Source organism: Tenrec ecaudatus, chromosome 5, assembly GCF_050624435.1.
Source record: "Tenrec ecaudatus isolate mTenEca1 chromosome 5, mTenEca1.hap1, whole genome shotgun sequence".
Classification (NCBI taxonomy): Eukaryota; Metazoa; Chordata; class Mammalia; order Afrosoricida; family Tenrecidae; genus Tenrec; species Tenrec ecaudatus.
In genome coordinates, this window is record NC_134534.1 from 12236799 (window position 1) to 12259056 (window position 22258).

At 55.6% G+C, this 22258-nt stretch overlaps 1 long non-coding RNA gene across 20 annotated transcripts in view; it reads right to left on the bottom strand.

Moving 5' to 3' along the window:
• The window catches only part of LOC142447906 (uncharacterized), a 167397-nt gene that overhangs the window by 98175 nt on the left and 46964 nt on the right, over positions 1-22258 (bottom strand). For 18 of the 20 annotated variants that reach the window (XR_012784466.1, XR_012784463.1, XR_012784479.1 and 15 more), the window contains exon 2: positions 14785-15007. This is a non-coding gene — a long non-coding RNA (uncharacterized LOC142447906). Of the gene's footprint in view, positions 1-5362; positions 5696-14784; positions 15008-22258 lie in introns of all 20 variants that reach the window. The other 2 variants (XR_012784473.1, XR_012784474.1) reach the window with 2 other exon arrangements.

Genomic DNA, 22258 nt, shown 5'->3' on the forward strand with positions numbered 1-22258 from the left:
CAGTCACCTGCCAGTGGTTTCTGAAGGACCTAATCTGGGACCGGAGTCCCGAGTGGTCCAAATGGCTACACACTGTTAACAGAGGCCCCATAGAAGAAAGGGCTGGTAGTTTCCTTCCAGAAAACCTGCCACTGAAAACCCTCTGGGGATTGCACTGATCTCTCCGTGGTGGCCAGCTCTGCTCCGGGGTGCCCATGAGACGCATTCATGAGGACAGGGATGCAGAGAAGGTCAGGGACTCACTGTGGCCACTTGGTGAGAGGCCGGCCTGAGAACTAGCCAGCTCTACCCAACCACCAGGCACTATGTGGGCTCAGGTTCCACAGGAGGATGTCAGGGGAGCCGGCTCTCCACCAAGAATGCTGGAAGTTGCTCTGGCTGCTGGCATTCTTCCACTCACAGCCATCCTACCCCCCACCCACCCCCATGCCAATCGAGGCCTGTGGCACTGCCCACCCTGGAACATAGCACAGGATGGCAGGGCTTTGATAGCAGACATGAAAGGCAGTGCTCTTGTGGGGATGAGGTCCGGACAAATGTCAACTGCTTTCATCAGGAAAAGCCAAAATTACCCGCTCTTGAAGTCTTTCATCTCTGCGGGGCAAGCGGAGCCTGCTTCTTAGAAAGCTGCCTTGTACCCAGCCTCAGATGCAGGGTGGGGGCCGAGGGCCAAGGGCCAGCATCGCCCTCTGATTGGCGACTGGCTCTGCAGGGGCGTCGGGCTGTGGGAAAGCTGGGCTCCACTCTGCCATCCACCCTGGGATGCTGAACTAACGGGATAGAGGGATGTCTGTACAGTCACCAGCCACCGCCACACAGGGAGGGCCCATCCAGGCGACCGCTGGCCTCCAAGCCATGCCACCCCCCACACAGCCTGCCGCTCCCAGGAATTGAGCCTCAAAGCCAGCGATTGAGGACTCCACATCACAGATTCCTGTGGCAGAGAGGCCTTTTGAGGTCATTGACACTGCTTCCCTACACCAAGACCAGCCTGAATTCTCGCAGGGAGCCGCCAGTACTCAGCAGATTTTCAGGAGGGGCTGTGGCTTTCAGAGCAGCCTTCTAAATGACTACACTCATTACATCCGATTTTGCTCTTGCAATCTGGCATCTGCGGCCTAGGAGTGACCAGGAGTAGGTAGTCTTCTCTGTCTCAGGACTTAGCATATGGTCTAGCCCAGAGAAGCTGAAGAGTGAAGACGGATGAAGGGATGAAGAGATGGAGGGAGGGATGAAAGAATAAATGGATGAACATATGGAATGACAAATAGATGGTCAAATGGATGGAGAGATGAACAAGTGAATGGACAGGTGGGTGGGTGGTTGGGTGGGTGGATGGACAGACAACTTGGCATCTCATCATCACTGTCACTCACATCCATCTTCAAGGTAGTTGCCAGCCACGGGCATCCTTAACCACCACCCTTGGAGTATTCTTGGTTTTCTACTGCAATGTTTAGGGAAACTGAGTCTCTGAGGTCCATCCATGATCACAGTTGACCTCTGACTCAAATATCATGGTATCCCCATGTGTGGGACCTGAGGAGTCAGTGATGTACAAACTGTAGATTGGGTGGCCAGGGAAGGGCTCCTCCTGTGGAGGAGAGAGAGGCAGAAGTGAAGGGTGGAAGCCTTGGTATCCCAGGCTCCTCTGAATCAGGACGATGTCGGACACAGCCCAAGACTCTGATGTCAGACTGAATGAGACCCAGACTCCATGTGCTGAGCAGGAAGAGGAGGAGCATGATGGAGATCAGGCATCTCAGGGTCATACTTACTCCAGGTCCCCTGTCTCTGCCACTACATAACACAAACCTCGCCCAGCCTCCACTGCCCATCGGTACAACGGGCACGGCAGGCTCTCTCCTTTGTGTCAGGGCACTTGGTGGGAACTGGTGGCTTGTTCACCTTTCCTCTTGGGGCCTCAGAGGCCCTGAGATGTCCCCACCATGACATTGAGTTTTGTGGGATTTGTTTGTTTGTTTGTTGAGGTAAAAGAGCACAGCGTGAACTACTGGCAAGGCCCAATCCTGGGTGTTCCATACATTCACTACAATATGCATCACTGCCTCACTGGGGCACTGGAAAGTCCTTGTTGCCCCAACAGTGGACGCTGTGCTGACTGGCCCACTGCTCCAGGTTTCCCCCTCCTCCCAGCTCCCATCCACTACCAAATCGATTTCCTGTTTCTGTGAGTTTACCCAGGACTCTTGGTGGCACCGTGGTCAAGCGCTTGCCTACCAACCAAAAGACTGATGGTTTGAACCCACCCACCACTCCACTGCAGACAGGTTGTCTGCTCCCGTGGAGATGACAGCCGGGGAGACCCCCAGGGCAGTTCTGCTCTGTCCTGCGGATCCCTCTGAGCCGGAACCAACTCTATGGCTACAGGCCTGGTTTCCCTATCTTCACTCTTTCCTACGAACAGAAACACACGCATCTGACCACATTTGTCTCCATTTCTTCAGCATGCTGTTTCCAAGGCTCATCCACATTGCTGCGCCCTTCCCGGCTAGCTCCCCTCCACCATGTCCATCCGCTGCAGTGTGCTTACCCACTCAATGCACGCGTGGACGCTCTCCACTCTTTGGCCACCACATAAAAACCAGCTGCGAGCAGGGGTGTACAGGTATCGGGGTGAGATTGCATTCGGGTTGTTGGGGTACAGGCTTACGGGTAGAGGAGTTTGCACATTATCCAGCAATTCCAAGCTTCGTTCTTTGAGAAGCGTCGGCATGCATAGCAGCCTCCTCATTCTTCACTCTCACCCGCGACAAACAATATGGGCTGATACTCTGCTTCATATTGGCTTTATCTTTATTATTATAGCCAGGCCCAGGGAGGGGAGTGAGGGGTGGGGGTGGGGGCAGCAGTGAAGCTGATCCAAGAGGCTATAGTACTGCTGCTGCACCAGAAAGACCACAAGAGGGGGGCTTGTAATGGACAGAAATCTAGCTCCTCGAAGTTTAGGAGGAAGGCAGCGTGAACTCAGGGAGAAGGCTGGCCCTGCCTCCTCCTTCAGGTTCTGTTCCTCAGTTCTCGGTGAGCATCGGGTTCTTGGAAAATATTGGGTGGTGGGCATCTCCCCTTCCCTTTGGGCTTACAGCCCTGGGCCTGACCTGGTCTTTCACAATGATCTCCAGGGCTGGGGGTGCTGGTGAACAACAGACCTTTCATAAAGACAGCCTCAATAAGCTTGCATTGAAAATCCCTCCCCACCCCTAACGGGGTGATCCCAAGTGCAGTGCTTGGGGGTCTATGACACAGAGCTGGGATGGAGCCAGTGTGGCGTCAGTCATCACTGCTGAAGATGAGGGGGCCCAAGAAGAAGGAAAAGTGGCTACTGACTGTATATGTCCCAGGCTTACGTTTCCACAGCAGAGAGCGAGCGAGGGAGCAAGCAGGCACAGCAGGGGAGTGTGCAGGTACACAACATGAAGGGTTACAGGGGGCTTTATGAGTCCTGAACCCGAGAGAAGTTGCCAGCACGTGACGCAGAGCAAGGACCACCGGGTCAGACGGGACCCATGCTCACAACCCACCCCCCGCAAGGGTCTCAGCCTCACCTTCCCCCACCCCCATCCATTCATTCATGGCCTTCTTCCCCAAAGATCGCAGAGTCCTGCCTTCACTCTTCTTCCCACAGAAGAGTCCACACTGGCCTAACTCGGTGCACAAAGGCTGCAGACCTGGGCAGGGGTACAGTAACCCAGGACCGAATGCCAGGCTGGGGGGCAGACTGGAATAGGACCCCACCCAGGACCCTGACTCTCAGATGCTGGCCAGGAGGCAGCAGGGCTCAGGGCCCCTCAAAGCAAGCACCACGGGGGACACCGGTCAGATTATGTGGGCTGAGCCTGAACCCCACTCAGGGTGAGGGAGGAGACTTCCAAGGCTGAACACTTTTGCTGAAGGACGCTGCCTCATCTCTCGGCTGAGGAGCGACTGGCAGGCTTGAACCACTGGCCTTTCCCTTAGCAGCCTCACACTGGACCCGCTGCAATACGAGGGCCACTTAGTCAGGAAGGTCCACTCTGGTGGGAGCCAATGAATGACATAATGGGAAGAACTCGAGGACAGGTCTGCCCCCAAAGCCAGCCGCAACCTGCCCTTTCCCATCCTCCAGCAGGGTCACAAGGAGCTGGACCCATTCTTTATCCAGTTAAGCAGCCACCACCCAGGATCTGCAGTGAGGTTCAGTTACAGCCGTTTACAAAAGCAACGCTGCTCACTGTCTCTGAGGAAGATAAGCGGCGTCCACAGGCAGGTCCCAGGCAGCAAGCATGCAGACCTGGTCTCAGCAGGACCCCCTCCTGCCCTTCTTGGAACCCCAAAAGCCAAGCACTTGGTGACTGGGGCAAGCAGTGAGTGCCACACGCCCAAGGTCTGGTTCATTCAGCAGTTCCTTTGGGCGAGTCACTCGCCCTCTCGGCCCGGGTTTCTTCCCGGAGCGCTTTGGGACATGTGATTAAGCGAGGATAGTGTCTGGAGAGGGACTTCCTGCTTGGTACAGTAGAAGGGCAGGGGGAAGAGGAAGCCCTTCCAGGAGACGGCAGACACAGTGAAGACTGTGAGGGCAGCACAGGACTGGCAATGCTATGCTGCGCTTTACCCAGAGCTGCTGTGCATCAGACAACAGGGTGAGAAAGCACACAGGTGTGGGCCTGATGCAGAACAAGGAGCCTCGGACAGTGCCAGGGGCCTGGTAGGTAGCTCGCAGAGCACAGATGGAAAACAGACATGCAGAAGGCCAAATGGCCCCCTCTGGGTGCTCCTGCCCTCGCTTCGCAGTGGACAGTGACCAGTTTCAGTGGTGCACGGCCAGGCGGAAGCCGTGCAGAGGAGCCTGGTGGCCCTGTGAGGAATTGCTCAGACCACCGATGGCCTATCAGGAGACCAGGTCTGGAGACCATGCACCAGCCCCTGCATGAACTCGTCACCTCGGAAACAGCAGAGGCTCCACAAGGCCAGCCAGGCTCATCACCAGACGGTGGGAGCATGATCGGGTCTCACTACGGCACCCAGGGTCCCTCCCAGCTTGCATTCCACGGTCCAGCTCCCCACAAGGCTGGAAAAGCTGCTGAAGAAGCCTCACGTTCTCACAATTCATCCTCCCGCATGCCTCATGCACACCCCACCTCCAGCCAGCTCCCCTCACCCCATGACCAGCCAAGATCATGGTCCTCCACAAGCCTTCTCACGTGGCTCCCACACCCCACCTTAGCAGGCCTCCCAGCAGAGGTGCACCGAGACTTGGCCTTGCCCCCCACTCTGGATGCCGGGGTCAGTCCCCTGTGGGCTCAGCCCCATCCCACCTGTGATAAGAATCAACTCCCACCCCGGGGTGCAGGTGCCCACACACCTTGGCACGTGAGGCCAGCCGGTCCACTCGGCCCCCACCGTGTCTGCTCAGTGAGAGCCACGACCCTAGAGGGCTGGCCGGGCTGGGATCTTTGTGGGTGCAGTTCGCCAGGGCTTTCTTCCTTGAGGCCGATGGTGGGTAGGTTCACACCGTCAACCTGTCCACGTGTGAGTGCTGGTCCTCCCCCTGTGATCCCGGAGGGGTCTGACGTACAAACTGTAGGCCTTCTTCCCCAGGCTCCCCAGTCCTCCTGCTGAACTGTTTCCAGGCCTGGGCGCAGCGTGTGGCTCACTGTCTCCCAGGGGTCTTGGGTTCCCAGCTCCAGGCAGCCTGCTGAAGACAACCGTGGTTGCCCCTGCAGGTCTCAGCGGGCCGTCCTGCCCACCCAGCTCTTCCAGAAAAAACTCACACCCACAGCCCATCCCCACTCCCCACAGCTTGCCCTTTGTAAACCGTGACCCTAGCACCGCTGCATCTGGGCCTAAAACCTGGTCGATTAAGCTGCTAGATTTAAATCTGGGCAGGGACAGGAACCCACAGAAGGCATCCAGCCCAGCAGGCCTCGCTCTGGGGACTGTGATTGGCTATGACAGTGGCCCCAGCATCTCTGTGTGGCTCTGTCACCTGGACCCCAGGAGAACCCCCCTGTGACTGTCGGACAAGCCAGGAAACCAGCCATTCAGGGACACCCCTTCTCAAGGCACAAGACCATGAGGCACTGGAGCTATGGGAGGAGGGGGATGGAGGGAAATGGGGAGCTAATAACGAGTGCAGGAAGGAAGGAAGGAAATGTTCTAGAACTGATTGTAGTTGACGATTATACAGTTCTCTCTAATATGACTGAACTGCGGACGTGTATATGTGAATTCGATCTCAATAAAACGATTCTCAAAGCAAAGGCCACAGGCTGAGGGCTGAGCACTAAACAAGGGATGAAGAAAGAGCATCCGCCTCTCCTGCAACCAGGAGCGCCTGACCGCTCTGCTGGCCAGGAGGATGCAATGAGCCCAGGATGGCCAGTGCAGGCTGGGTCGGGAGAGTGTCATCAGTATGTTGCCTCTGCACAGTGAGTGCCAAAGGGGCTGGTACTTAAGTCCAAAAAGATGCGAAAGGGGAGGCAGCCATCCAACATTGCTGGAGGACCCATTGCTGCAGTTAACCAAAAGGGCCTTTGCTCCTTTGTCCTGGGCAGGCTCCGAGTTGGCTGCAGGGGCACCAGGGACTGGCTGTGGACAGGGTGGACCAGGAAGGAGCTGGGGCTGAGCTAGATGTCCCACTTTCTCTTTCAACACCACCCTGCCCCACCCCCACCCCCCTACCCCACAGACATACACACACTCATAAAACCCTAATCAGGACCAGTCGGGAGATTAACTTAGGAAACAGGCCAGCTATTCCTGGGAAAATAGCAACATTCTGTGTTCTCTTTCTGAGCTCCAGTTTGGCCTCAATCTGGTCATTTAAACGCTGGATGCCAACCCAGGAGTCCACACCAATACCTGGAGCTCAAGTGGTGGGCTGTCAACCCCACAGTTGGAGGTTCAAACCCACCAACAGTTCTGAGAGAGAAAGATCAGCTGACCACTCCCACCAAGAGCTGCAGCCTCAGAAACCCTATGGGGCTGCAATGAGGCAGAATCAATTTGGTGGCAGTGGTCTGGGTTTCGGGGGACAAAAAGGACCCCTAAATCTCAAATATAATTTAAGGACGAGAATATGTATTCTGTCTAAAAAAGGACCAGCATGGACTTGAGGGCTGTGAGCGAAACAGAGCAGAGACAGAGATCCCTCACGAGGAGTGGGGCTGGTAATATCCGAGGAGAAACTCAGGCCCTCATACAACACTCAGGGGGGTGAAGGAAAATGTCTCATCAAAGCATGACTGCAGCAGGTCTGCTTGCTGCAGGTAGGGCTCACAGAAGTGGGAGTGGGAGCAGGAATGGGGACATGTAGGTTACGTGAAGGGGAACGGCTTATAACATGGGTTCAGGACCCCTGACCAAAGCAGCATGGTCTGATTCACAACTCTAGCCTAGCACCCAATTTTCACAAAGGGGACACCCAGGCAAGTCTCGAAGGACTAGGCCGCCCCTCCCTGGACTGGCTAGTGGAGAGGTAAAAATCCGCTGCCCAACATACTCTGCCCAAGGGCAAAGCCGCTCACCCTGCAGGTATGGCAGGAGGGATTCAGCAGAGGACAAGCACCTGTGAAGACTCAGATTTAAGACTTTCCACGGTCAATGCCAATGCATAACTCCCCTACAGGACAGCGTAGCACCTCCCCCTGTGAGCTTCCTAGCACAGCCCAACAGGTAACCACCCTACCACCTGGGCTCCTGCTTAAGCTTTACCTCCGGTTTCATCCACAATCCTGGCAGAACTGTTTACAGTCATGGTTTCTCTTACCCAGCCCCTCTCCCTAGTGGCCACGAGGCCAGAGTCCTCTCCAGGGCATAAATTCCTATCACACACACTCTCCATACCACCACCCCCAATAAGCCACCCAGAGCCGCAGCAGAGCAGGGCCAGAGTCACAGGGCAGCCTGGGCCTCTTCCTGAGCCACAAGGAGCTAGGAGGAGGAGGCGGTCTGCGGAAGGAATCCCTGCAATGTCTGGAATGCCAGCTGGTTCTCCTCTTCACTGAGCCCCGCCCACACCTGTGGGAGCTACCTCCCTTCACCTGTGGGAGCTGTGGGGGTGAACCATATAACCCCTGACACATTGTTGGCACCCAAGAAAGGGCAATGAGGACACAGAGCCCCTGGGTGGTACAGTTCACACGCCTGGCTGCTCACTCAGAGGCCGCCGGAGGGAGCCCATCGGGAAGCACCTCAAAAGAAAGGCCTGGCCATCCAGTTCCAAAAACCCAGCCATGACGAGCGCTACAGAGTCCCTTTCTTCTGACACACACGGGCTCACCAGGAGCCAGAGGCGACTGTGAGGGGGCCAGCAGCGTTGTCCCAACGCCCACAACACATCGGCGCCCTCCACCTCAAAGTCTGGCAGAAGCAGAGCTGCTTCCTCCCAGATGGCTCTCCCTCGTCCCGGCAACCCTCAGGAGCCAGGCCATCACGCCCATGAGTGCCACCTCAAACAGGCCACTTTGACGTCTCCTGGCATCCAACATGCACCATAACACCAAGGAGGAAGCCAGGGCTCAGGAAGTCCGGGTGTCCCACCAGAGCCACGTACCAGAGTGGGCACTGACATGCCCACCGCCGGGGAGACAGTCTCTACTGCTGCGAAATCCATATAAGCCACACCGCCCAGTTTCCTGGAAGTGAAAGGTGTCTCTGGGCCCCTGGAGAGTCAGAGCCAGGAGCGTGCGCAGGGTTTATGTTTCCCCACATGTCACCACCTGCGCTTCACAGGACTCAGAGACCTGGCCTGTGGCAGCTGCTCCTTGCTCCGAGCCAGATAAGCCTCCAGGGAGGAAGTAGGTCAGTGCAGTTCCTGGTAATCAGGTAGAACTTATACTCTCCCCAGAAACTTGCTCCGCCACCCCCAACCAGCACTCAGGGACAGATGGAGTGGGAGAGCCTCTCCCCCCACCCCCCCAACTGCCCAGGAAAGTCCCAAACTCCAAGCTGACCCCATACCCTGGGAAATAACCTAGCCCCCACCCAGCAAGAGAAGTTAAGAACAGCCAAGACAGACTGGGACCCGGCTCTCCCCCAAGGCCCTGACACCACAGCAGGCTTGACCCAGCTAAGTTCCAGAGTCTCAGGACCTGGATGAAGTTCAGCACTTGTCCTGGTCCAGCATGGCCATTCCCCTCCCCTGCGGTGGCCCCAACTTGCTCAATAATGGTGTGGACACTACCTGGCTCTGATCTCCAACCGCAGAGCCATTCCACTGCAAAAAGGTTCTAGAAGGAAGAAGCATAGAGACACAGTCTCACACAAAAATAACGATGCATACCAAAAAAGAGAAAAATGTTCTAAAATTGGTTGTGGAGATGATTGTACAACTCTTCTTGATGTGATTGGAACTACTGAATTGTATGCTACATGAATTGCATGCCAAAAAGAAAGGGTAAATGAGTTGAGAAACTCTATATGGCTTGGGTCTTTTGAGGAATTCTGGTGGTGTTGTTGATGCATGGAGTTGCTAACTGCAAAGTCAGCAGTTCCAAACCACCAGCCACTCTGCAGAAGATGCAGCTTTCTACTCCCAGAGAGAGTTACAGTCTCAGAAACCCCGTTCTACCTATCATGTCCCACAGAGTCTCCTGGAGTCAGAATCGCCAGATGGCAGCGAGTGAGGAAGAGGTGTGGTCTCAAAGCCACAGGGACAGCTCAGTTCTACCCAGTTCTAGAGGGTCACTCAGAATAGCGAGTTTCTTTTGTTTTGAATTGGGTACTTTAAGGCACAGTGGGTCAGTGCTTTGCTGCCAACCTAAAGACGGGTAGTTAGAACCCACCTGGCACCCCCTGGGAGAAAGATGGACAATCTTTATTTACTTCCATATAATGACTTCCAGCCCTGGGCCCCTACAGAGAGGCAGGTCCTCCTGCATCCTATTGGGTAGTGATGAGTCGGAACCAACTGGACAGCAGTGGGTCTGTATATGCTTTCAAATATCTCCTCCCCTTCATCTGCCTGTCCTTTGGGCAGCTGAGATCGGTTCCTAGCTATGCCCAGAATGTCCCTCTCCTCCCAGCTGGCCCGCCTTGTCCCTCCATCCATAAGGCATTTCATGGGAGAAGCAAGCACTGAAGGGGGTGGGGTTCACACTGGCCCTGGCCACCGTCCAGCCTCACTGCCTCAGAGTGCCTTTGTGAGGTGGCTATAAACCTTCAATCGCCTTCCGGCTCACTCGGGGGTAACAGAAGGTCTGGGAAGGGGTGGGAGGTCAAACAGAGACCCTCTCAGCATATGCTCCCCTCATTAACTCCTGAATTCCACAGGCCTGTGTGTTGTCTCACGCCTTCTCACAGGAGAGGAGGGGAGTGTACTCACGCCCCACAGGCTTCAGGCGAAGGCTTCTGGAGGGGTGGGGGAGGCAGGGTGGGAGAAAACAGCAGCTTCTCTCCCCCCCCCCCACCACCAAACACACACACACTCCCAGCCCTCAGCTGGGGGGTAGGGGGGAATCCACATTTAGGGAGCTAGCACTAGCAGTCCAAAAGTGCACTGAACTGGTAACCACAAGGGTGGCAGCTCAAATCCCTCATCCTTCCCCTCACCCCCAGCTCCCATAAAGATTCACAGCCTCAGAAACCCTGTCTAGATAGGCCTGCTGTGAGTTGGAATAGACTGGATGGCGGCAGGCGGATTCAAAGCAGAGGCTCGGAGGTGTTACTAACCTGATTTTAACCTGTAGGAACAGACAGACAGGCTCAGAGAGGTCCAATCACCAGAGGGTGGCCATACAGCTAAGCAGCAAAGCCTGGCTTTGTTATGCTCGAATGCAACAGCCTATCCTCATAGGGCACTCACAGCCACGCACCCACGGTAGGGTGACCAGTGACTGGTCATGTGCACCCCATGATCTAAGCAGTGCACCTACACCGTGGATCCCCCACAACCCCACAGGCATCACCCCTTGTCAGCGCCGCAGCCCCTGCCAAAACGCATGTCTCTGAAGATGGTATTATGAGTCAGTAGCAGAGGCTGCCCTGGTAGGGTAGTGGGTTGCTAGTTGGGCTGCTAACCCCAGGGTCAGTATTTCAAAACCACTAGCTGCTCAGCAGGAGGAAGATGAGGCTTTCTGCTCCTCTCAAAAGTTAGCCTTGGAAACCCACAGGGGTAGGTCTACCCTGCCCTATAGGGTCACTGTGAGCTGGCATCGACTCAACAGCCATGGGATAATAATGAACAGCGTCTGGGACCTAATGGATCCTCAGTAAATGTTTGCAACACAAAGACTAAGAGACCCAGCCATCACCTGTTCGCTACATGACAGGCTGAGTCCTACAACAAAGAATACTGCCTGTGAGCAACAAGCTCCTTTAAGATGACATCTCAAAACACAAACTCCCTGCCAACAGGTCAGTTCTGACCCCTGGTGACCCTATAGGCCAGGACATGACTGCCCCTGTGGGTTTCCCAGACTGTAACTTTCCAGGAGGCAAAAAACCTTATCTGTCCCCTGAGGAGTGACTGGTGGTTTCGACCTATTAACCTCACCATCAGGGCTAGAACATTCAAAATGTACTCTCACAAAGATGAGATGAGCAGGGACCTGGACAAGTCCAGCCAGGACTGCGTGAATGTGGAAGACACAAATAAATCCATGAGCTCTGAGCGACCTGTGTACCCCAAACCCAACAAAAGCACGTCGGCATCCAACTCACAGCGACCTTATAATGTGCACAGGGAACAGGAGCCTAATTCACTGTGTCAATTTTAAATGAAGTAACACATGAACACAAATAAGCACAGAGCCGGGTTTGGGGAGGGTCTTCTCCTTCTACAGGCAGAGTAACAGGAGTGAGGGCCTTGAAGGCAGATGCCTGCTTCTCCAGACTGGCCCTACATATACTCACTGGGCCTCAGTTTCTACACTGTTAAGGGAAGGCCCAGCTCAGTTTCAGAGCTGGTGTTGTGTGGCTATGCAGGGACAAGTCCCAGGCAAGCCCTTCTCAAGAGAAAGAAGGAACAGTTCAAGCCACGAGCTGCACACAGCCTCATCTCCCGCAGAGCAGCGAGTGGGGGAGAAAGGTGCCGCGCAGTTAGCTCAGTGGGCTGTCCCACCCAGGCTCCTGCCTCTGTGCACCAGCCAGGGCCCACGAGACCACCCCAGAGTGGAGGCCACTGGTCAGTCCTCGGGGTCGGATGGAGTGACAGTGGCCCATGCCAGCACAAGTGGAAGCTGCCAGTGGCCCACGTCCAAGGGGCAGCGGGAGCACAGAGAGGCTATAACACAGAGGCAGGGTCTTGGAGTCAGTCCTCACCTCGACCGTTTGGAGTGTTTGAGGGCCTGAGTGGCCCTCGCCCACCCGTGAGCTCCTGAGATAACAGGGACCACTGCCGACCACCACAATGGGCTGTTCTGGGGAGCGGCCGATAAACGCAGGACAAACAGAGCTGCGGGCTGTGTGATAACAGGGCGCAGCACCACACAGAGGGAGGGAGAAGTGGGGGGCAGGGAGCAGAGCCACGAGAGGTCTGCGAGGGTGGGAGTGTGACGGAGCTGGGCCTGTCCGTCTAGCTGGGGGGACCTTGCGCCTGCTCCCCAGACCACTAGCACCCCTCCCTGAAATGTCCCAACCCCTGCTCGGCCACAGGTCACCTCTGCACAGCAAGCTTGGCACCCATCACACTAGGCTGCAGATCTCACTCACCTGAGGGCACAGGTACCCTAGAACTGGGACAGGACCTCCAGGCTGGACGGTAACCATGCTTCCTCACCCCCCAGGCCACATCCTCATCCCAATCCCCAGGCTCAGTCCCTTGCTGAGTATTCGTCTGTCTCTCCTGGACACCAAGGTGTCACACGTAGGGCCTGTACTATTGCTATGACGCTGTTATTTCCAAGACCAGCAGGGTCACCCATGGTGGGCAAGTCTCACCAGGGCATCTAGACCAGCGGTTCTCAACCTGTGAGTCGTGACCCCTTTGGGGGTTAAACAACCCTTTCACAGGGGTCGGCCAATTCATAACAATAGCAAAATTACAGTGATGAAGTAGCCACGAAAATAATTTTACGGTTGGGGGGGTCACACAACATGAGGAAATGTATTAAAGGGTCGTGGCATTAGGAAGGTTGAGAACCAATGGTCTAGACGTAGACAGAATCGGAAGAAAGGCCTGGTGATCTATGCTTGAGAACTCACCTATGAACCCCCCGTGGATCACAAGAGAAGACTGTCTGATGGAAAGCCAGAAGAGGAGCCCCCAGACCGCGAGGCCCTCAAATTGCATGGTGACCCCTACCATGGAGCGGGCAGTGTCGGGTCAATCCATGTGAACTCAACAACTCACGCCACCATCACTCCCAGAGGCCCAGGGGTGCATCAGTGGGCTCTGAGCGTCCAGCCAACATTAGCAGCAGGAGGCACCCCGGCCTCCCCTACCCGTCTCCCGGGCAGCTGAAGTTCCTGGGCCCCAGCTTACAGAGAAACCAGACAAGCCTGGTTGCCAGCAGGAGAGGACGGGGTGCCCATGTGTTCAGCCTGTGAACAGGACGGGCCTGTTGCTGACCTCGGGTAGAGATGGCATCAAGCAGCCGGGGCTTTGGTAGCAGAGGAGGCCCATGGCCAGCTGTCCCCGGGCAACCTTGCCCTTGAAGCGGCCTCTCTCCTTCAGGGCAGCCCAGCAGGAAGGTGACATCCCTCAGTGACAGTGGAGTTTCCAACCTCTCAGGAGGCCCTGGAGGCAGGCCCTCTGCACCATGCGGAAGGGGCCTTTGCTACCAAGCCTGGGCCCACTCGGTCCCTTAGCTGGAGAGAGGTTACTGATCACACCAACCAGCATGTCCAAGGCTCAAAGTCCACCCTGTCCACCTGGCTCTGCCCAGAAGCCTACCTTCTACCAGCATTACCCGCCCCCACCCCAACTCCCTGAGGGCCCAAGAGGGAGTCCCACAAGCCAGGGAACATGCTGAGCTCTAACGCCAAATCCACGCCACGCGGTTCCGAAGAGGGAGCCCTGGTAGCAGACTGGGCCATGTGCTAGGCCGCTCACAAGCTGCTGTGGGCAAGGTTGGCAGCTTGAATCCACAGCCCCCTGTCTGCTGCAGTAAAGATTACCGCCTGGGAGACCCAGGGCGTCTCAGAGTCGGAATCAACTTGATGGCACTGGGTTTGTGTTTGGTTTCCAAGGAGGCAGTCCCTGGGCCACACGGAGGTAGCGTGCTAAGCTGCTAATCAAGAGGCTGGGGTCTGCCTGGAAGCCCCTTGAAAGAAAGTCTGAGGCAGGCGCACGCGCGCGCGCGTGTGTGTGTCAGAGAGACAGAGAGAGAGAGCGAGAAAGAGACCGAGAGAAACAGAGCGAGACAGAGAGAGAAATTCTCACCCAAAGAGGCCCAGCTAATACTGGGCCCTTGTGGTTCTATGAAGGGTCCTGTGTTGTTTACAGCTCTAAGTAGGAGACGGAAATACACCCTCCCCCACCTCCACCCCTACTACCCATTTTCCTTATTTAACCTCTCCAGTGGGGGCCCCTCCATCTTAGATCATGGAAGACCCAGGTGGTGTTCCTGGGAGACACTGGATCACACAAAAGTGGTCCCTGCTTTCAAGGAGCTCATGGTCTCCAAGACAGGTGCACACATTGGGTAAATCTGTGAAATGGAGCAGGCTTGAGCCACAAGTGAATGCAGAGGCCAGGGGCAGCTCCCAAGAGTCCATCTTCCCTCCACCTGCCTCCCCCAGGCTCCCAGGGAGACCCCACCACCCACAAGGATAGCACGCCTCCCAACACTCCAAACAGCCTCCTGAGACTGGGGAGCACGGAGGAGATAGGTAGGAACTTACATTTCACCAGGCATTGCTGTCCAAGGCCAGGATGGCCATGTCTGCCCTTTGCGAAGCTCAGTCTTCTGTCTCCTTGGGTCTCCAAGCTGCAGCAGTCCACAGGCCTGCCTCCCAGCCGAATCTCCCTGTAAATCCGTTAAGCTGGGGAAATCCCAGTGAGGCTCCAGGCAGCTGGGAGGTGCATCACCTTCACCCTCTTCTAGTCCAAAGATCAGACCCAGGCCTGCAAGAAAGGGCAACGAGTTGTCAACAATCCTGTGCCTGGAGCGCAGGGTCTGTCCCCTTCCTTCCTTCTGACCTCAGCCCTGTGGACAAGGCAGGCCAGAGTCTGGGGGGCTTCCCTGGGAATGCCACCACCCTGTAAGTGCCAAGGAGATCTCAGGTGACAACTGTCATCTGTCTGGGGCTCCTTCCCTTAGGGGGAGGCTGTCCGCAGTGGTGCAAATGGCTAACCTGCTCAGGTGCTCACCCAAAGGACATGGTTTCATGTCTATCCATGGTGCCTAGGAAGAAAGACCTGGCAGTCACCTATGAAAAACACAACCACAGACATTCGAGGAAGCACAACTTTACTCTGATCCATGAGTGCAAGTGGACTGCGTGGGACTTTGTCCTGGCTGGCTGCCGCAGGGCAACAGAAGACAGCGTGGAGCCTGGCAGACAGTCGGTTCCAATTCATAGTGACCCTACAGAACAAGTTGGAACTGCCCCTGTGGGTTTCTGATGCTGCCTCTCTCTGCGGTAGTAGGAAGCCTTGAGGTTCTCCCTCAAGGTTGGTTTAGAGCTGCTGACTTGCGGTTCGCAGTCGAACACATAACCCAGGTGCCACCGAGGCCGCTCTGAAGCACAGGTGAGAGAAACGCCCGGAGAGGTTGGGTGGCCGCTGACCGGATGAATAACAAGGACAGGAGGCCACAGGGCCCCGGGCTTCCTGCCAGGCAGCAGACTCAGCAACAGCAAACTGGTGGGGGTGGGGGTGGGGCGGCGAGGGGGGATGAGGACAGCTGGGAGGAAGCAGGGTTTTCTGTTTCTCTATAAGGATGACCATAAGACCATGGCTGCCCTGCGGGCCTTGTCCAGTGCTGGGTGCATCCCCAGGCAGGGTCTGAGGCCTGTGGCTTTCTTATCCAGTTCATTCTGCACCACACCACGTACCTCCTAAACACCTTTGTCTCCCCAGCCCAGGGTACAAAAGTAACCTAAACATACCCAAACAGTACATCAGCCCCCCCAGTGCCCAGGGCTGCAAGTTCAGCCCTTCCCTAGCCCATCCTGTGGTTAACGGTAACTGTCCTTTACTGGGGTCCCAGGGGCTACAGACAGTTAAAACGCTGGGCTGCTAGCTGAAAGTCTGGAGATTGAACTCCATCCAGAGGCAACTTGTAAGAAAGGCCTGGCAATCTACCTCCTCCCAGAGCTCAGCCATCTGTCCTGTCCTAGAGAGGCCAACTCCAAGGCCCTGGGCTTACTGTTAGCCCTGTTAAAGGCTCCCTCCCATCTGATACAGTCTCCCGGCAGCCCTGCAGCTTCTGCACCTGTTTGCAGAGTAGAGTCAGAATCGGAGGCTAGGGACTTCGTCTTCCAAGTCTGCACCTTTATCCACCTCTCTCTTCTGCGAATCACACCAGGCCTTGTGCTCAACACGCATCTGGTTCTCTACTTCTACTGCACCCGCATGACGTTACCTTTTAGAGGAGCCCTGGGGGCATAATCTTATGAGTTGGGCTGCTAACGGCAAGGTCAGCAGTTCGAAACCACCAGCCTTTCTGAGAAGAAAAGACAGGGCTTTCTACTCCCCTACAAAATTGCATCTTGGAAACCCTCTCCTACAGGGTTGCTATGAGTCGGAAGGTGGTACTGGGCTTGGTTTGGAGTTTCTTCAGTCCAGGACACTTGCTTTGTTTCCACGCAGCCTTCGCTGACTAGCAGATGGCTTCCAGTTTGTTCTGGGTCTGTCTCCCCCAGCTGATAGGAGAATGGGTGATGCCCTGGACTGTTCACTGCAAGGTCAACAGTTGGAAACCACCAGCCACTCCAGGGGAGAGAGATGAGGCTCTACTCCTGTAAAGAGATACAGTCTAGGAAATTCTCAGGGGGCAGTTCTACCCTGCGTTGCTGGGTCGCTACGAGTTGGGATTGATTTGGTGGCAGGAGTTTGGTTTGGGGTTTTTGATATTTTGGACGTAGCCTTTAACCCGAGGGAGCTATGGGTTGAGGCAGAAATGAAGAGAGGAGTGACCGAGCACAGGTGAAAACTGCGAGGCTGCGAGTCAGACTGCCAGAAGCACGAGGTAAGGGACTGTGGGGTCAGGTTTTCACCTTGGAGTTCTCTACCTGCACCGCGGGACAATGACGTCCATGTTCTTCAGAGAACTGCTCTGGGACCACAGACACGCTGTCCTCTGTGCTCAGCTGTGGAAGGACAGTGGGCGCAGAGGGAGGGGGGCTCTGCCAGTCCCTCCCCACCCCCGCTCCCCAATCTCCACTTCGTTCCTCAGCTCCCGAAGAAGCCACCCCAGGCTGCCAGCCTGGGATTTCCGGGGCAGAGCAGGGTCAGCAAGAAGGGCCGCTTCCCACAGGAAGGGGGTGGGTGATTTATGGAGCCCTGAAAGGCAGAGGAGAGAATGGGAACTCGCCTGTTAAATATTTACTGAGCCCACAGGCAAGTTTGAAGCCAAGTTTGTTTTGTCGGGCCGGGGCCCATTAAGGATCTGTCACCTGAGGAAGAATTATTACAAGGTCTGTTGGGCATCACTGCCGCAAAGTGGCGGTCCCTGACCAAGGTTGCAGGCAGCGTGGGTGTGCAGACGAGATAGGGAGGGCACCAAGCTCGGGCAGCCAAAGAAGTATGTGTCTCGAAGACAGAAGCCCCTGGTGAGCAGTCTGCTCTCACAGGCTGAGCAAACCCCAACCCACTGCCAACCGGACACGACCCTAGAGGACAAGTGGAACCACCCCTGTGGGTTTCTGAGGTTGGAGATCTTTACGGGAGCAGACGGCCTCATCTCTGTCCCCGCCTGGTTGCTGGCTGCGCACTTTAACCTCTGTGCTCCTAGTGCTCCCTGCTGCACCTGAACACGGAATGCATGCATGGTGGAGGAATGGGTGCTTCGGCAACAGAAACCTGGGCGGTTGGCTAGTCTGCACCATCGAGTCAGGTGCCGCCCAGTGGTGACCGTGCGTGCCAGTGCGGAGCTGTGCTCTCCACACAGGCCTGTCCTCTACGGCGGCTCCTGGTGGAATCCAACCTCTAACTTCTGGGCCAGTGTTAACCTGGGCTGGCACAGGCTGGCGGATGGGGATGGGTCCAGACTCAGGAGGGTGGGGGAGACAGCCCGGGTGCCCGAGGTGGGTGGGAAACACAGAGGGCGTGTACTGCAGGAGCACATGTGCACAGCTCAGCTGCCTGCTTTTTCTATCCCCATCTGTCCTCTGCTGCCTGCCACGCACGTGCACATACATCTCTGCCTCTCTGGGAGACGCCATCTGTCATATGATTTCCAAACCAGCCACAGGCAGCACATGTTGGCAACCACACCTCTGAAAGTCAGTAGAGGGGCAGCGGGCACCTCCAACTGCTGATGGCACGTGGCCCTTGCCTCATTGGCCCCCCTTTCCTCTGCTTCTCAGCGGAATGAACTCAGGGTTCATTACAGCCCACACCACAAGGAAGGCATCAACTTGGTCCCCTGGGTGGGGGGTGGGGTGCCGAGGTAGGTGCAGAACCTCCCTCTTGCTGCAGTGTCCCACTGTGGCCCCGCAGGGGCAATCCATCAAGGAGCTATGTTCCCACGGAAGACAAGGGCTGTTTCCTGACTGGCTCAATTTTTGCTGAGTTCAGCTCTTCCCTGAATCCTGCAGGGGAGGCAGAGGTTGGGGGTGCTCCTATCAGCTGCTTTGGGACCCCCCCAGGCCTCTCAATCAGTGAGTCGGGGCTAAGGAAGCTCAGGGGCCAAATAAGCCCACCCAGGTGAATCCCAGTCACTGGCTGTATGGCTCTGGGCCCTGTCACTAGAGCTCTCAGCCAGGGTAAGTTGCCTCACCCAATTCACTAAAACAACAAGCAGGACTGTCTTTGGGGGCCAGAAACGGATGAGAACCCATGTGCGAAGCATGCACGGCACCCGTGCCTGCAGAGTCCACTCACACCCAGGCAGAGAGAGCAAGCTCCAGGCCATCCTTAAGTCAGCAGCTTGGTTCTGACTCACGACGACCCCTGTGTGTCAAGAGTGGCATCTCGGGTCATAGGGATTCTGATTTTTCTGTAACAGATCACCAGGCCTTCCTTCCGAGGTACCTCTGGGGGCCTGGAAGTGGCAAGCCAGTAGTTGCAGTCAAGCATGACCCATCTGTGCCCTGTGTGCCTCCTCTATAGCATGGGGCTACTACCATGATTGTCCTGCCCACCATGAGCTGGACTGGAGAGCTGTCACTGGCTCTGGCCCTGATGCTGCTGTGACAGGCCTGCCTTGTCTCTGCACTGGGCAGGAGGCAGGACAGCTAACAAGCAGTACAGACCAGCTCTCAGTCCCTGGAGCCTCAAGGCAGGAGCCACCCTTCAAACCCACAGACCGGCACGCTTCCTGCTGACGTCAGATGCCGATGAGTGTCCTGTGCAGGATCTGGAATCCCCTGGGCACTCGACACACAGTCGCTGCCATTCTGAGTGAGTGATCATTGCTAGTGCTGAGCCCATCACCCGGCTGTCCGTCCACTACGGTGGACTGGGGGCTGCTACGATGCTGGAAGCTGTGCCGGCTCCCCTCCACCCCCCAATATGTCAATATATATACCAGCAGGGTCACCCATGGTAGACAGGACTCAGAGGACTTTTCATACCAAGACAAATTAGGAAGAAGGGAGGCCTGGGGATAGACTTCTAAAACTTAGCAAAAGAGTATCTGAGGAAGTGCTGGAAGATGACGCCTCCCCAAACCATAAGGCACCCGGAATACACAGGGACCCTAATAATGGACAGGCGCATTCCAGCAGTTACAACGATGGCACAGGACTGGAAGAGGGAGCAGTGGCTCCTTCTGTTGTATGGGGGAGGGGGAGGTCCCCCAGAACCCTGCTGGTTCAACAGCAATTGGGGATTGAAACACAACAGCAGAACTGTCACTATTTCGTCTATTTCCCCGAAGATCTACAGACTGGGAAAGCCCATGAGGCGGTCCTAGTCTGTCTTCTGAGGTCTGTCGATTAAGAATCAATTCTGAAGCCAGGGGAGCTAAAACTGCAGAGAAGCCACAGCAGGTGTGGGAACCTACGATTCAGGGCTCTGTGGGAACAGAGCGGGCTTGCTGTGTTCAGGGTACGCTGAGCTCAGCACCTTTAGCATGCGCATGCGCCTTCCCTTCTGTCTCCTAACCATCCTGCCAGGCCAGTGGGTGTCAAGTGAAGTAAAAATGGGTAGGAATCATGCAGGCACGTGGGAAGAGGCCCGTGTCACAGTCTCATAGCTGTGGCTAATGGGTTCGCACTGCTGCCCTTGAGGATCGCAGCCGAACGCATAAACCCTAACGCCACCACGGCTCACTGGCCACGCAGGTCTGGGTGCCTGCACGTTCCTGGGGGCTGGCTCTCGGCAACCCTGCATGGGAGGTGAGCCCAGGATCCCTGGTCCTTTCACTTTCCAGATTAGTCAAGGATGAGTGTGGCTCTGGGGTTAATTGAAAAGTCCAAATAGAAGGCGGTGGGTTTAATGAATTAAACCGTGTGTGTGTGTGTGTGTGTGTGTGTGTGTGTGTGTGTGTGTGACTTCCAGCAGCTCTGAGCACACAGGCGGAACAGCATGGGTCACAGCCTGTCAGGCTTCCTGGAACCCCCCAGAGACCAAGCACAGGAGTGTGGGGGGGGGGGGGGGGAGGAGTTTGCTGGCTTTGGATGCACTCCTGTAATGAGGGAACCAGAGAGGAACCAGTGGGGGGGGGGGCTGGGGTACAGCCAACTGAGGGAAGGCTTCCCAGTTCCTGTACTGAACCCTTGTCTGGACTACCAGGAGCTAGGGTTGGGCAAGGGGGACAAGCAGCATTAATGAAACCACAGGGAAGCGGGTGTTGGTTGCCTACTGCTGCTGTCGCAGAACGACCATAGTGCATGGCTTTATCAAACTGGCTTCTATTTTCTCCCAGTTGAAGTCTGCACCCAGAAAACCAGCTTCATGCAAAGGCCCTCCCTGTGTCTGTCTACACTGGGAGGAAGGTCCGAATCACTACTTCTCCATCCCTTTCTCGGTTCTCCGGGGGCTTGGTAGGCTGGCCTGGCTTGGCCTCCACCATCTGCCAACAGCGTGAGTCTTCTTTCCCAGGCTGGGTGTCCACCTCACTGGGTACCTATGGCCGAAGCCACAGGTGTAAGATACACCAGCAGACCATTGTGTCCTAATGAGCCTTACAAAGAAACACTGACTCCCCGAAGGGGTGACAAGCTCACCTATGTAGTTGCTGCTGCAGCAGAAGGAAGATGAAGCGACCTACTCTATTGGGCTTTCTAGCCAATGAAGAGTTTCAGGGTCACAAACTCACAGGAGCAGCTCCAGTGTGCCAGAAAGGGTAGCTGTGAGTAAGCGACTACTAATGGCAGTGGACTGATCTACTCCAGTGAACATTTCAGCCTCAGCAGCCCCCTGGGGCAGTTCTGCTCTGTCCTTTAGCATGGCTGAGGGTGAGCATGGACAGTGAGTTCTGTTTTTGTTTTTGAGTTTGTGTTATTGCTGTGTAGCCTGAAGTAGATTATGACTCACAGGAACCCCATGGAGCAGAGCGGAAGTGTCCTACAAGGTTTTCTCTGCTGTGAGGAGAGGTCCTGGTGGAGTAGTGGTTATTCACTGGGCTGCTAATCCCAAGGTATGCAGTTTGAAACCACCAGCCTCTCTGCAGGGAAACAGAAAAGGCTGTCTACTCCCATAAAGAGTTACAGTCTCAGAAACCCACAGGGGCAGTGCTCTGTCCTACAGGTGAGATCGACTTGATGGCAGGGAGTTTGAGAATGCTTATAGGTCTACAGTGGTGTGAACTGCTGGCCTTGCAGTTGATCATTGTGCTTAACCATTGAGCTGCCAGGGTTCCTTGGGGTTAGAATCTGTAACATGCACTAACCCTATCCTAATAGAGTCAAATATTCCCCCTAATTGGATGGCAGGGGGAGGCATTTTAACTGCTGCGCCACCAGGAAACCATAGGGGGTGGAATGCTAATGAAAATGATTGGTCCTTGGTAATAATTGCACAACTCTTCATGATATGATGGAATTATTGAATGCATGACATTTTTAAAAACTGAAAAGATTGGCCTTATCAAACATCTTTCTTCCTCTGTCTGTCCAACACTACAGATACTAATCCTAAAAAGACCAAAGCAACACATAGCAAAAAACCCAAACTCACTGCCATTGAGTCCATTCCAATTCTCTACCAACCTTACAGGGCAGTCCACCTGCCCTTTGGGTTTCTGAGACTGAGTCTACAGGAAAG